This window comes from Ischnura elegans, chromosome 10 (assembly GCF_921293095.1).
Source record: "Ischnura elegans chromosome 10, ioIscEleg1.1, whole genome shotgun sequence".
NCBI lineage: Eukaryota > Metazoa > Arthropoda > Insecta > Odonata > Coenagrionidae > Ischnura > Ischnura elegans.
Genome location: NC_060255.1, coordinates 94,342,904 through 94,360,201, shown reverse-complemented (window position 1 = coordinate 94,360,201; position 17,298 = coordinate 94,342,904).

The following is a 17,298-nucleotide window of genomic DNA, read 5'->3' as shown; positions in this document are numbered from 1 at the left end:
ATTGAATCGTAATAAAAAATACTTACATCAAAATGATCTTCACATACGTACAACGTTGTCGTCATGCTCATTTTCTTCTTCGAATCGTCCCGGCGAATTGCTTTAAGCCACATCTTCCTCCTTTTCTCTTCCTTTGGTACATTCACAAATACTTTATTAGGCGTAGATGTAGTAGTACTTCTACACATTGGCACAAGCCACCATTTGTACGGCATATTAGAGGCTTTTCCATTTCAGTTACTCAAAAGGACGCAACCGTAACAACTACGGGAACGTATTGTTTACTGGATTCTGACGTCACGTTCAAAAAACATGGCGATGGGTCGTTTAGAGCGCAAGATTGCTACTCAATTTTCAAACTGGAATATTACGAATAACTAGCAAGTAATAAAAGAACTGCTTTCACTGTAATTCTTTGCGTGTAAGATAGTATTTTATCGCATTATCATCCATTTTCAGTTGAATTCCCCATTGCCTCCGTTACAATTCTATCCCAATTGTTATTAGTGCGGCACAAAACCTTCGTATTTTTGGAGTCCATCCCATGACCGAGGTCCAAGCAATGCTCCGCTACCGCCGACTTTAGCGGATAAAACAGGCGTATGAATCTTTCATGCTCCGTCAGACGCTTTTCGATTGTGCGGCCAGTTTCCCCAATGTAAACGTGAACGCACTCACACGGGACGCTGTACACTCCCGAGGTTTTCAGGCCCAAGTAATCTTTCGGTGTCCCGACGCAGCGCAGGTTTTAATCTTGGTGGCAGGTATGAGGATTGTATCTATATTATGTCTTCGGAGTACCCGGGCTATCTTGTTGCTGAAGCCGGAAATGTATGGGAGAATGGCTCTGTCTATCGGTTTTTCTTTTACTTCTATTGCATCACCATTCAAAATGGTCTTTTTTAATGCTCCTTGGATGCCACGTTGGCTGTGCCCATTCTTTCTAAATGTGGACTTAAGGTGTGCTATTTCTTGGTTCAAGTGAGCCTCATCTGATATGATTGTGGCTCGATGAAATAATGTTGTGAGGACGCTTTTCTTCTGTGCTGGGTGATGATGGCTGGAGGCATATACCAATCCAAATTTTACAAATCCGCTGTTGTTAATTTCAATGAAAACTTTGGAATATTTGAACTGCAAACGTGATTTTCAGACAAAAAAATGCGATTCGTAAAATAAAATTTTTCTAGAGTATACATTGAATCTATTTCACATCCTTGTAAGCGAACTGTTGTAATCGGCACTTAACTTAAACCGCAAAGAATACCGGGGGTTACAAGGATTACTCGGCAAAAGGGGGTTCTGGGGGTTAAAGATGCTTTAATATAACGTTCACGACTCGACCCTGTTGGATAGATAATGGCATTAAATTTCAAAATAAAACACCGATTGATGATCAAAACCAAAATCATAATTTGTTTTTCATTATTCCTGATTGTTATGGAAATTCAATAGTGTTGATTTCAAATAATAATGTGAAGTATTTTAGCTGTAAACTTTTTAGAGGAATAGGAATCGTGAAATAAAATTTGTTGGCAAGACTACAAACTTGATTTCTACAGCCATTCGTTTACAGCCAAATCCCAGGCCGCGTAAACAAGAACATTGGCATAAGTCAAACAGCCGAATTCCATTGAAAGTGTCAAGTGAAACTCGAGAAAAAGTTTTGTATTCGAATTAATTTATTTTAGTTTATCCAACAATGATGATCACTTACCAAATGGTCATCGCGCTATCGTATTATTTAGGATGCACTTATAAATCCCAACACTATTTAATGCCGTGTACACGTTAGCTGAATTTAATCGATGCAGGAAAAATATATTTGCCAAAACGGTCATAACTACCGGATTGGATATAAAATTGAATTGAATACCAAAATAAATAACCTATCATTAATCACAACTTAAATCATTATTTATAATTGTTACTGATTGTTATGGAAATATGCCATTATTGACTTCGTATAAAAATTTGTGATATCAGAGCTGAAAAAGTGATTTTTAGATAAATAAGAAACGTAAAATAGAATATTTTGAAAAATTAGAAAGTCCATTTATTAAGCCATTAGTTAAATGAATCCTAGTCAATGGAAGCAAGAACATTTGCGAATCGTCAAACAGCCAATACATCCGAGTAATCTTGTTCCAACATATTTATTTCCTCACAAAAATCCCATTGCTACCAACGTAATAGGACAATGATGACAAGCGACATTCCCAAATTAACTAGATAGGAAAATGCAATCAATTAACGCAAGTTTAAGAGCCCTCTTTCCAACTCGTCAGCTTTCTCCAAGTCCCCGGCGTGGTCGCCTGCCAAGCCTAAATAATTCGAAGCCGACACGCCCACAGCACATCAAAGCCACGTGGTCGAAATGCATGAGGGAAACAGGGCGAGCGTCCAAGAATTGGACGTCATCGCTCTCGTCCATCATGCAAATAACCCAGTCCACATAAGGAAGCGCATACATCAATGTCGGGCGCAGTGAATTTTAAGCCGCGGAATAGACAACATTGGCAATACGCCAAAACGTCAAACAGACGAACTTCAACAAAACTTTCAAAAGTGGAATTTAGCAAAAAAGTTTTGTTTTAGTCATTATTTATTTTGAGCGTATCCAACGGCGATAATAACTTACCAAGTGGTCATTTTCGAAGTATAAGGGATGCTGGCAAAGCTCAACGCTGTTTAAAGCCTGAATCACACGATTATTTTCTTTCGTAGCGAAAAGTGATCACTATCGCGATCATTATTTTCGTCGCGAAAAGCGATGGCTCTGGTGATCATTTTTCTGAATCACACGGTCACTCCCGCCGTCGCTTTTCGCATCATTTCCGATATCACAGCTCGTTGTCATGGGACCCGCATAACGAAAATATGCAGCGTGTTTGTTTATCTATATCGTTCCCACGATCGCCAAACGTTGCGCTGCAATCGCTCCATACGGGCATGCGTTCTGATTGGCTGATATGGGGCTTTAGTGATGGTTTCAGGGACGGAAAAAGCGACCAGACCAGTGACGAAAAAAGTGATGGGAATCCTCATCATTAGAGTGATCGCGAAAAACAATTGCCGGCGACGACATTTGCGAGTGATCACTCGGAAATGACGGATAAAATGATCGTGTGATTCAGGCTTAAGTCAGAGAGTATGTCATGAAACAAATGAACAGAAAAATATGTTGTTTACGAATTTAGCCTTAGCATTTAGGTGAAATGAAGAAATAAATCAAAGAAATAAATATTTCTTTAAACTTTCAAGAATCTAGCCAAATAGAAATAAAATGGCATTGAATTTCAAATTAACATACTCACTACCAATTACAAACAAAATCATAATATACGAGCGTGAAGCGCCCGCTCCCAGCGGGCTTCCCCCGCTCTTTTCAATGCAGGTCCACAGAGGGATAGGAGCATTTCTAATTTTATTATTATTATTATAGCATTCTACCGATTAAGGTAGGTTTCCATGGAGTACGCAAGAAGTGATCTGGGAGCCTCCCTTTCCTTCCAGCACTGCCTTCTTTAACTCACAGTAAGGCCTACTCTCTTTCAATCTATCTAAAAAATCCTATTCTTTTCCTTCCCCTCCCTCGTTTCCCTAACATTCTACCCTCTAACACCATTTTCAACATACCCTCCCCGCTAAGCACTAACTCCATCCATGCCTTCTGTCTCATCTAAAAGCTGTCTCTCCTCAACAACCATATCCAGCACTTCGTCGTTCCTTTTCCTCTCCGTCCATTTCACCCTCTCCATTCTTCTCCATACCCACATCTCGAATGCCTCCAATCTTCTCTCGTCTTCTTTCCTCAGTGTCCACGTTTCCGCACCGTAGAGAGCTACACTCCAGATCAAACTCTTCACTAACCTTTTCTTTAAACTCTTACATAACGATCCTCTTAGAAGCTCATTCCTGTTCACGAACGCCTCCTTCGCTAATGCAATTCTCTTCCTGATGTCATTACTACTGTATCCGTTTTCCTCTAACGTACTGCCTAAATAGCTGAATTGCTCAACCTACTCAAGTTTTTCACCACCCACCTTTATCTTGAGTCTCACATTCCTCGCTCGTGATGCTTTACGAAACCGCATAACCTTGGTCATCTTCTGATTAATCCTCATCCCATACTCCTCGCAACGCTCGTATAATGCATCCACTAGAGCCTGAAGCCCCCTCGCTGACTGGCTAATCAGCGCCTGATCATCCGCGAATCTCACTTATTTGAACATCATTCCTCCCACTTTTATTCCAGCTTCTAACTCATCCCACCCTTCCCTTACCATCTCTTCAGCGTACACGTTAAAGAGCAGCGGCGATAGAGAATAGCCATGCCTCACACCTCGGCCAATGCTTGCCCACCCAGATTCTCCGTCCGCTACCCTCACTTGCGCAGTCTGGGCCATATACAGATTACGAATCAGTCGTCTATCCCTCCAATCTACACCTATTCTCTTCAGAATATCCATTAACTTTACCCAGTTCACCCTATCATACGCTTTCTCAAAATCCACGAAACACGCATATACGTCCTGGTCATATTCTAGGTTCCTCTCGACGAGGGACCTCATTATTGCTATTGCATCACGAGTTGACTTCCCTTTTCTGAAACCAAATTGATCTTCGCCCAAATACTCGTTTGCCCTCGCCTCCATTCGTCTGATCCGTTTCACGCGGTATTGCGCCATGCCTCATCAGAATACAATCGAAAATTGTTTCAAATCACTGAACTGTAAACAATGGATAAGTGACACCCCTCCCCAATTGAAGCCAAGACATTACGCATCTGGCCATCTTGAGGAGGACCTCTTGAATGGTGGTCCTTTCCAATAGGGTGGTTTCCTAATATTTTAATTTCCTAATAATTTATTGCCTAAATGGAAAGATTATTACTCCTGGAGTACGCATTTCACGCTTTTAGATTTTTAAATGAAGATATCTATTTTTCGCGATTAAATGAGGAGTGAAAATTTTCAAGCGCGCGAAAACGCGACGGCAAAGTATGAATGCCGGGAAAGACCGTGTGACGTCATTCTGGTTCCCGCTGCCGCAAAGTGAGGTAACCTTGGGGCGAGGACATGTGCGCCGCTAGGCGCAGGCTGCTGATGCAGGCCTGCTAGCAGGTAGCAGAGTACCCTACTAGCAGGTAGCGCTCGGCTTAATTATGGATTATTAATACCTTATCAAACGAAGGAAACTTTCCGACTATAGCCAATTTTAATAGGTGATTATTAAGACATGTTTCCCTGATCTCTGTGCCTCATGCATGCATTGGTAATCTCAGACGATGTAAAACTCCTATCTACTTGTATGGAAACTAGGTCCCTGTGACGTCACGTGGAGTGGCATTGCATGGGCGCCAATTTGGCCTTTTTCAAATGCGGTTAAAATTGACCATTGCCATTTGCCTAAACTGGGATTTCTAAAACCAAATGATTTGTATATTATGAATACACTAATGGTGGGTAACGAATCGCAATCAATGCCTTTCGTTTTCTTTGATGAAGGAAACTACCCTATTGTACGGGAAATTCGTAATTTTTTTTCTCAGCTCATAGGTACTTTCCGGATGAGGTTAGGACTTGGGGGATAAATTACTTGAATGACAGGCGACAATTTTTTCGCCTAAAAATGCAGCATGCTTCCAATCGAATTTTACAGATTTTCCCATTTAAAGTAGTAGGTTACATGGGAGTCACTCATGTTTGTAGGGTCCGAGCGGGCTTCAGCCTGGCTTCAACTGCTGCTGTGTGTGGTGCATAGCAAACAGTATTCAATTGTTTTTAGTTCAGTGTTTGAAATATACCATATAATACTTCGTACGGTCAATCATCTCGAGTTTTCGATACGCGATGTATTAATGTTTACTAATGATTTACTATTAGAGCAAAGAAAATAAATTACATATATTATTCTGCTCAGAAAAAAACTAAATATAATTTTTTTAAATAGCCAATATCGGTGATGCAAAAAATATTTTATTTAGGCTTGAACGAAATTATTACGAGCTTTCATGAAAATCAAATGTTTCGACAACAACACAACAAAGCTTTCAATATCAGTTAAACAAAACGAACATAAATAAGATTATAAAGTTTTGACAACAAAATAAAAACAATAAACAAACTTAAATTCGTGTCTTCAAATAACAGTATAAAATTTCTTTAAAGGATTGCGATGATTTTTAATGTTTGATTTTTAATGTTTAATCTTTGATGTTTATCGGTAGGAAATTCCAGAATCCAGAAAATTAAATGTTTTCAGCTGAAAAGTTGTTTGTAAATGTTGAGAGTTGAAAAGTATATTTGTTCGGGCTAGAGGAATTCGAAGGAAGGCTGATTTCGATAGACATCGTGGGCATAAGGTGGACATCGCAGTAATTCGAGAATATATAATGGAAAAACAGCACGTATAGCTAGGTGAAACGGAAGATACTGCAAAGAAGGCTTGAATCACGTTTAGAGAGCAAAGCAAATCGTGGCGCTCACGAATTCGTGACACAAAGGGCTGACCCACTTTAGCAAGTCCCGATAATGCACGGCGATGTCGTGGGCTCGCTTCCATTTCCTAGTAATCCCAATGACTATTTCCAACGCCCGAGCAAAGGTTTACAATCTCCCACACGTGATCAAAGTCCTCATAGAGGAAAAAAAAACTTGACATAAATATCAAAAGTCGTCTGTTTAATTTTCACTAGATGCACAACGACCTACATTATGTTAACAGCACCATGCCTATGATAGTCAATGCGGCATAACGCATGCAATCATAAACAAAAGTATTGTCTAGTATTATTGGTATTAGTTTTTTTAGTAGGTTTAGTAATATCATTATTGTTTATTAAAGTTTACCTTCGCGCATGCGTGGAAGATGACCAGAGCACAAATTTGAGTCGGATCTACATCAACACAATACCTTGTGAGCCACCTCTGGTGTGTTTGGCAGGGGGTAACCAATGACCAGCATCCAGAACGCAAGAGGATTCCCTCATCCACACGACACGGTCACAAAAATATTACGATTAATAACAAAAAAAATACTTGCACATTCATGCAGAGGCAAAAACTTGTCAATATGGTTAGTAATTGATATGTTGCATCCATTCAAGGTTTGAACAATGGAAAAATCAGTCGTCCTAGCGAGTGACGCCATTTATTTAATTAATCGAGATGGCGTTGCCATCCCTAATACTACGATGCAAGAATGACATTTCAAATCTTTCTGTTTTGCATTACATTTCCTTTACTTTGTTCTCGCAATCACTTCCAACATAGTGGAGTCATTAAAATACTTTACATGAAACAGCTAGAAATTCCTATAGTAGACCCATGCAATGTTAGAACAATTGAAAAATGATAAACATGCAACGAGTCGTCCTAGTGAGTGACGTCATTGTTTTTTTTTCGATCGAAAAACCCGTTGCTATCGCTAACAGTACGAGGCAAGAGTGACATTTAAAATATCTGTTTTGTAGTCTATTTCCTTCATTTTCTTCTCGACCGGACGAAGGCGCGAGTGTGTTTGTTAAACAGAGGTACGAAAATAACTTCTTCGCGCCACCCACAGATGAGAATAGGTAACCTTTGAATCCGCTGCGGTATCTACTTCCTTGAGTCTTCCTTTATTCCTTCGGCATTATCGTAACGAGATTTATGCTAGATATGAGATCCATTAATTCCTATTATTTATTCCTTCATTGATCTACATTTACATAATACCCCGCAAGCCGCCTAAAAGGCGTGTGGTAGGGGGTTTTAGGACACCAGCCGTTTACAGCTAAAAAAATGAAGTGCTCTAACGAGGTTGGGACTAGCGTTTATTAAAGTCCTTCATGGTTCGGGGGAAAAACGAATTCCCATATCTATCCGTTCGGCGAAACATCTCTCTTAATTTATCGCTTCTATCGGACCTGGAAATATAGTGTGGCTCTAATATTATGTTCTCTGTGTCGCTCTTAAAGATATCCATTCTCAATTGTTCAAGCAATCTAAGCATAGTGCGTAGCCTCCGAGTCTCCAGTGGCTCCCAGCCTAATTCGCTTAACATCTGAGTAACGCTGTCTGTACCCCCGTAGAAGTTTTCGACGAACCGCGCAGCCTTCCTTTTTATTTTATTCAGTTCGCGGATTAAGTCTTTCTTAACCGGATCCCATACGCTCGCTGCATATTCAAGGTGCGGTCGGACGAGGGCGAAATAGCACCTTTCTTTTACTTTCTCGTCCAAAAGTCTTCCCACAATACGTTTGACGAATCCTAATTTCTTCAGGGCTATGCCGCAAATATTCTTTATATGCGACATAACTCCCAGGTACTTCACTTCGTTTGTTACCTTTATGTTAATACCATCCTCTGCATAAACATGGTTATAGTTGGACGAATTCCGCAAGAAATGTACCGTCATGCATTTGCCCAGATTAAGTTCGAGTCCCCACTCTTGGCTCCGCAAATGAACGTTGTTTAAGTCAGATGATAGAATTTCATAGTCAGAATGATCACTAATTTCGCAATAGATGAATCGATGATAGGTTAATAGATGATCTAATACGAATGTCGCCTTGTGTGTGGCAAATATCAATTGGTTTTCAAAACTTACGATGTATTTTTAATGGTTTTGATATTTTGATTGTTGTGGATGGTTTCGAAATGAAGGCGACGAATGAAGTGAAATATCCAGGAGTTACGATACCGAACTCCGAACCTAAGGTGGGAACACGCTCAGGAAATATTTGTTGCAGAGCCCTTAAAAGGCTACGACTCGTCAGGCGTGCCATGGGAAGATTTTCGCATGGAAATGGAAGAGAGAGGTGCTATGAAGCGATCGTATTGGATTCGGCGCGGAAAGACTTAATGAAATAAATATAAATCCGTGAGCTTCAATTATTTTTTTATTGCCTAAATCGAAAGATTATTACTCCTGGAGTAGGTTCGCATTTCACGCTCTTGGATTTTCGAATGACAATATCTATTTTTCGCGATTAAACGAAAGGTGAAAAATTTCAAGCGCGCGAAAACGCGACGGCTGAGTAGGAATGCTGGGAAAAGTCCGTCTGACGTCATTCTGGATCCCACTTTCGCCGTGTGAGGTGACCTTGGGGCGAGTATATTGTGCGCCGCTGCGATGCTGGCTGCTAGCAGGTAGTAGAGTACCCTGTTAGCAGGTAGCGCTTGGCTTATATAAGGATTAGTATTACCCTATCAAACGAAGGAAACTTTCCGAACTTAGGTAATTTTAATAGGTGATCATTAAGACATGTTTCCCTGAGCTCTGTGCCTCATGCATGCTTTGGTCATCTCAGATAACGTAAAACTCCTATCTTCTCGCATAGAAACTAGGTCCCTGTGACGTCACGTGGAGTGGAATCGCATGGGCGCCAATCTGGCCTTTTTCAAATGAGATTAAAATTGACCATTGCCATTCGTCTAAACTGAGATTTATAAAACCAAATAATTTGTATATTGTGAATACACTAATGGTGGGTAACGAATCGCAATCAATTCATTTCGTTTACTTTGATGAAGGAAACTATCCTATTATTCGGGTGAGGATATTGCGCTTCCCTTTGACTCATGGCTTTCTCTTTACCGAAGAGAATCAAGCTCCTCAGCGTGATGAGTGTAGGTGCCCCTTAAGTATCCGACATATCCTTACAGTGTGTGACAAATACCGTGACGAGCGTATACGGTTCAATATAGGGGGGGACCAGAGTGCTTCGTTTTGCCAATTTTTTTAGGAGCGAATCGTAATACCCGGGAAAAGTTGCGTACCCGAGTGGGTATTACAGATATAATTTTTTTTTCAAAAACGGTTAATATCTTCTGTTCGCCATTTTGTATTGAAATTTCGAAATTTTTAACGAAAAACGTTAAAAATGTAAATAATTTGATTTTAGTTTTAGCTAGCACTCATTTTTTTCCGGTGGGGTATAACATTTGTCTTTCCTTGATATTTTAGATAAAATATAACAGCTCTATTGCTTTTAATTATCGAGAAAATGACTTTTTATCAAGTCCCCGATAGCAGTTTTGTATTATAGGCAACCCGCAACACGTCGCCTCATTTTACGCCATGCATGCGTTAAATGACGCGAAGTAGAAATGTTTTTCAGTCAAAAACGTGAGAATCGTGTCTGAAGTTGTCAAGGGTAGTCACCAGGATGAGAGTATTCTCTTTTGTGACATCGACTACTACATTGACCATATTTTCGTGTAACAAGATATCACTGAAGTTTCTGTCAATGTATGCAGGGGCGCAGCTAGGAATTAAGGCTAGGGGGGGCTCCAGGCGCAACTAATACTTGGGGGTCTGGGAGTATAGCATACTCGCCAGGGTAAGCGGCAGGTGCTGGGTCCCTCCCCCAGAAAAATATTAGGAAAATTATTCAAAATTGTGAGTTTTACGGCCTTCTGAAGGATTTTTTTTATTAATCCTCACATATTCTATAAGTAATATTAATCCAATTGAATAAAATAGGTTTAAATAAAAAAAATTCTGAGCTCTGGGGGGGGGGGGGATTTATCCCCCAAAACCCCCCCTCGCTGCGCCACTGAATGTATGCGCCATTTGGAAAAAAAAACTTTTATTCCAGCAATTACGCAAACCAGAGTACTTCAACTCATCTCACGCTAAACGACGAAAACAATAGGGCAAATTAAATTCTATAGAGTAAAACGGTAGTTCAGAAAACATAGGATGAGTTGTTTCAAGGTTCCACCGGGGGACCTTGAATCCCTCCTCGGAGACCACTCCACTAATTTGAATGGCATAATCATTTTCCTCGGAGAAACAGGTCTGTTAAATAAAATTTAATTTTAATAAACAATGCGCTACCTTGGTTTGACAAGGTTCTAACTGACCATCAGCTGGTTTTGAGAAAAACCTTGTCAAAGTTTTAAACTGCTCTATTTCTATTATTAATAGGAATTTATTTTTGATTTTTGGCACATGCACTAGTGATCCACTAAATGCACTAGTAATTATTACTTTAAGAAAATATGTTATTTATTTTATTTTTTTACATGTTTATATGAGTAATAAAATAAGTAAAATACAGTTAGAACCTTTTCACACCAAATATTAGTTTTTTCTCCTTGCAGTTGGAACTTCGTCACTGTTCTAAATCTGTTATTATTTTACATAGAGGAATAAAAACCGGTGCACACATAGAGAAACATAAACTTAGTTATCTTGAGTGAAAACACCAAATTTTGCAAAAATGTCAGTTAGAACCTTGTCAAACCAAGGTAGCGAATGTCTATTTAATAAAGTTTCTAATTTATGTAAATAGATTATGCAGTGACGATTCATCTAATATACGACATGAATCAAATGACTGAGTAGCGGTGCAGAATGACTTGACCTTTGCCGCACCCTTACGCTAAATGCTACTACCCATGAGCGTAATGAAATACTAGGAAAAGCCACGCGATTCGTCGAAAACGGCAACGGGCACACAGAAATCGATGCTCAGATGTTAATGTAATTAAGCTGGGGGCCGCTAGATAGTCGGGGGCTACGTGTGACGATTAGATTGCTTGAGAAATACAGAACAGGTATTTTTAAGAGCGACACGGAGAGCGTCATATCAGAATCTCACTTTGTTTCTAAGTCCGACAGATACGAAACATTATGGGAGATATTTTGCCGAATGGATAGGTATGGTAATTAGTTTTTGCCCCATCGACAATGAAGGACTTTACTAAATGCCAGGCGGAACTTCGTCAAAGCATTTCCTTTTTATTTGTCAAGCAATGGTGTCCTAACACCCCCTCCACGAGCCTATCGAGGCGGCTTGCAGGGTAGTATGCTGACGTAGGTCTTATTATTACTGGAGAACCCGAAAATTAGCAGCCATCGTGAACAACGCCGCGGAAACCTATACGCACGAATGTCATCTTATTACTAGTTTACGTAGATCTAGATTACTAGTTTAAGCAAGTATTATCTTATCCAGGGATCTTAGCTTTAACACAACTTATGACCAAAGGTTGCATAGTAACTTATAAGTTTTTTTGAAATACATAATATCATTTTCTTAGTTTAAGTTTTACATGTATCATTAGGACTCAATGGATTGATTAAACTAAATAAGTAGTATCTTGTATGATGTTGGGCACGATATGGCGGAAGTTCTTAATATTATTAAAGTAAATAAGTAGTGTTTCCAAGGAAATTGTTGGGTACTTAAATATTATTAATTTTCTGCTGCTTTTGTGCAATACAATGTGCACACCAAAACCACACCCGGTGGGAAACCCGAGAATTTTTTCATCAATCCATACGCCGGGAAAACCTAAAATTTTACAATGTCGATAAGTTTAAAACCCTTCGTTAAGCTTTTAAAAAAGAAATGAATGCGAAAAAGTATGGCTGATGTATGGTGTGATGATGTATACTGATTTTTAAAGCCTTATTTTCAACGTCCCGGCATTGGAAATAAATTCGGCTTAGCGTGGACTGTCAAATCATTAAACGATTTAGATTGTGAGTAACGATAGCCTTATAATTGGTACATCGGAGAAAAATTATTAGTTAAAAGTGGTCAATAAAAGAGGAATATATAAAACCGATAAAACTTTTCGAAAGACAATACAAATCCTGTTAAGTCTTCAGCGAACACACAAATTACACGACGCGAGTAATACATTAGTGTCCCAGTAATTAAAAGCTCAATAAATAGCCAAATAATTATCGAATCCAAAGCTTTGCATGATTTCAGCAGCCATAAATTTGAATTCCTAACTGTTAAATTGCCAATTATTTATTGAAAACAGCAAAACTCCGCAGCATTAGTCAGAAAATCGTTAAATATTAGATAAGCAGAAGAAAGTTGTCGATGAATGAGGCAAAAAGCAAACATACATACATTGATATTCTTCCGACATATGCTCATGTTATTTCAACTTATGTACGAGAAATTTAATTCCAACGTCTAATCAACACGATTTTTTTATTTTTTTAATATTATACGTAAATTAAAAAAGAAGAACTTTGTGCTTTCACATTAATATTTATTCACGACCATGGTTTCAACGTTAGACGTCATCATCAGGTGAACTCTATAGAGGTCCATTGAGAGAGAGTCTGTAGAGTTCACCTGATGATGACGTCTAACGTTGAAACCATGGTCGTGAATAAATATTAATGTGAAAGCACAAAGTTCTTCTTTTTTAATTTAATTATGAATCGCTCTCACCAAGTTACGCCGCAAACAATCAATATTATACGTGTTAATTTTGCGTATATTTAATGAAAACATGTTTATTTGCAAACATATTATTCGTGTAAACTTGACATATATTTTACAATAACATTTTTATGTTTCTAAAATATAATACTTGTTAATTATATAAAATATAACTCAAAGTTGTTATCTATCTTTTCTGTGTTCTCAAAGGTATAAAATGTTCGTTTACTGCTGGGTTGGACACATCCGTACCGTGTACGCAGCGAATTTAAGCGTTTAGCCTTGGGTTTGCATTCGTAAAATAGTTATAAATCTGAGAAAGGGGTGGAGTTTATTATGATTATACCTCTCGTATGCACGCAAGGGCGTGGCGAGTTATTATCGCACACAAGAAGAGTGACTTTCCTGGTTCCCACATTTCATATACCCTTGCGGTAGGTGACTTCCATAATCTAATCTCCACTAATTGACAAAAAAATGCTTTTTTTTCGGGAATAAAGTTCACCCACGCTGTCACCATTGAACATGGTTGACCAAATAAAGCGTCCTTTTACTCCTAAAAATAATACATGAAATGACTAATGTATTCGTGGCGGGTTTAACGTATCCACGCTATGAATTTCACAATTTTTAATTGATATTAATTTAAACATGCCAAATTCTAATTTATAGCACAAAAAAAACTATTCATAAATAATTTTTTAACTATTGTTATATTACGATTACTTTTCCTCAAATTATAAAAATTTATCAAAACATATGGCCTCGGTTTATAGAATTATTGTTACCTAGATACGTTAGCCATTCTGTATCATTATCTAAGGTAAGAAATTCATTTAGATAATTATATACTACATGAAAATCGTTGTTGAAATTGCTATCGCAACATGAAAAAGCATAAAGGATTATGTTGCATTCGTTTTCCCGCGATAATCACAAATAAATTGGATAGAAAAACATTTTACAGTTGAATTCCCTATTCAAGCAATGTTTAATTAACCACTGCCCATGCTGACATCTAGCGGACAGCGGAGAGGATATGACTAAGTCGACAATAGGGCGGACGAAAATATCCTCGAGTGTCCAGTCCTTACTAGCAGGTCTACAGTTGTAACTGACATGCACAGATATTAATTCGTCTACTGGCCAAAATACGGCCTAAAGATTTGCTGTGCCAGCCGACGTATAGTCCCTCTGTGAAGTACTTACACATTGCGTGCGAACCATTAGCCAACAATATTATCATTTACATCACATTACTAATAAATTTAGAGAAAAGTGCCCTATACAGGTAAAAAATAACGTCGTGATAATAACACGTTGCCTTCAAAGTAATTGCGATTGTCGCGGTATTTTCAATAAGAAATTTTGGGGACTTTTCAAAACTTTTTTGGAAAAAATTATAGTCGCAATTTTGGACGGTCGTAAGTCCGACGGTCACAATAGGGTAGTTTCCTTCATCAAAGAAAACGAAAGGCATTGAATGCAATTCGTTACCCACCATTAGTGTATTCATAATATACAAATTATTTGGTTCTAGAAATCCCAGTTTAGACGAATGTCAATGGTCAATTTTAACTTCATTTGAAAAGGTCAGATTGGCGCCCATGCGATGCCACTCCACGTGACGTCACAGGGACCTAGTTTCTATACGAGTAGATAGGAGTTTTACATCGTCTGAGATTACCAATGCATGCATGATGCACAGAGCTCAGGGAAACATCTCTTAATAATCACCTATTAAAACTGCCTAAGGTCGGAAAGTTTCCTTCGTTTAATAAGGTATAAATAATCCTTATTTAAGCCAAGCGCTACCAGATAGCATGGTACTCAGCTACCTGCTAGCATCCTGCGTCGTATCAGCGCTCAAAGCCTCGCCCCAAGGTCACCTCACACGGCAACAACTGGAACCAGAATGACGTCACGCGAACTTTTCCCAGAATTCATACTTAGCCGTCGCGTTTTCGCGCGCTTGAAAATTTTTCACTTTTCGTTTAATCGCGAAAAATAAATATCGTCATTCGAAAATCTAAGAGCGTGGAATGCGTACTGCAGGAGTAATAATCTTTCGATTTAGGCCATAAAAAATAATAGGAAACCACCCTATTCGGGACTAATAGTATATGGCGTCGAGTTAGCGATAATTTTTTTGAATAAACGCTCCGAAGCTGTGAAGCTAATTTTCCGCTAAGCGCTGTCTTAAAGTTTATCGCTATTTATTTGCATAATACCGCCTCGAACCGTTTTTCATTTTAATAACAGTTCATGCAGATGATAAACCGTGAATTCCCACTAAACTTGAAAGGCTAATTTGCATGCAAGCGAGCCAGTGCACGTTTAAATAATGTACCGCTACGACAAACGATATACAAATAAGGCCATTATCTTTCTAGAAACCATCGTAATCACGAATGAAGCAAAGAGAGTTACTCAATAAATAATTAATATTTTCAAAACGAGGGCAAAGCAATATTCTAACTGCATGAACGACTAATCCGTAGCCATAGCGAAATCAGAGGGAGACATCGACCTCTCTCTGACCTGGTTTAAATATTAATTATTTTAGATTTTCCTTTGGTCAAGAGGCTATACAACTTGAAAGGGTATGATGCGAAATGAGAAACTATCTACTCGCACTTTTTCACGATAAAAAATATTTAAATCATCAGATATTTGCTGTCTAACCAATAGGGTAGTTTCCTTCATCAAAGAAAACGAAAGACATTGATTGCGATTCGTTACCCACCATTAGTGTATTCATAGTATACCAATTATTTGGTTGTAGAAATACCGGTTTAGATGAATGGCAAGGGTCAATTTTAACCTAATTTGAAAAAGGCCAGATTGGCGCCCATGCGATGCCACTCCACGTGACGTCACAGGGACCTAGTTTCTATACGAGTACCTACTCAGGAATTTTACATCGTCTGAGATTACCAATGAATGCATGAGGCACAGATCTCAGGGAAACATTTCTTAATAATCACCTATTAAAACAGCCTAAGGTCGGAAAGTTCTCTTCGTTTGATAAGGTATTAATAATCTTTATTTAAGCCAAGCGCTACCTGCTAGGGGGGTAGTCAGCTACCCGCTAGCAGCCTGCGTCGTATCAGCGGTCATAGCCTCGCCTCTAAGTTTTGAAGGGGGAAGGGGTTTGGGTGTCTGGAATTTTTTTATTTGAAATAGCTTACTCGGGGGTTTCCGAGGGTCCTGAAGCCATTTCCGGCACCAGCACCCACCAAATTCTGTCCCTTGGAATTACAATCGGTATGAGTTTAAGCGTTAGTGAGAGGACTAAATGTGTGCAAGATGCTATGAAACAGATGTTATGGGGGCACAGGTCATGGAAAAAACAGAAAAAAATGGCCAGAATCGCATATTTTATTGTTTTTCGCGGTGTTCCACCACCTAAATGTTCCTTTTTCATTCATCATCATCAATGGTCAACAATCCTAGGATTGGTTTGACGCAGCTCTCCACTCAGTTCTCCTATCAGCTAATCTTTTCACACCTACGTATTTCTTCTCTTTCACATCTCTCTTTACTTGTTCCATATATTTTGTTCGAGGTCTTCCTTTTCCATTCTTGCCTTTCATCTGTCCTTCGACGATTGTCTTCATCAGGCCATCATGTCTCAAGATGTAGCCTATCCTTTTTCATTGCAGTAGCCAAAAGGTATTAGAATACTCCTTCGAAACACATTTTTTCTTTGCGGCCCCTCAAAAATATTTTATGAAAACTAACGTTTGAAATTTTCAAATCGACGCCATTTCTCCTTATGCTACTGAAATGTTGTGAAAAAAAATCGGGCATCTGCTCAAAAAAAAAGCCATCATATGGCGCAAATTGCGTTGAAAAATATGATTTCTATCCCGAGATATTTAATAAACAGTGGAAATCGAATTTTTGAGCTAGCCGACCCTGGTGGGCCTCTAGCGGGCTGGAAGTGTGGGGAGGTTAGTCCTTTTTGATCCCAAATCCAATACGTCAAGTCCGAGAAAAATTCCGCAGGGGGGACTTTTCACTCTCTTATTCGGCTATGCCCTTTGTGTTTTCTCAACTGACAACAAGGCCGATTTGAGTTGCGTCACCGAGAGTTGTTGTGAACCATT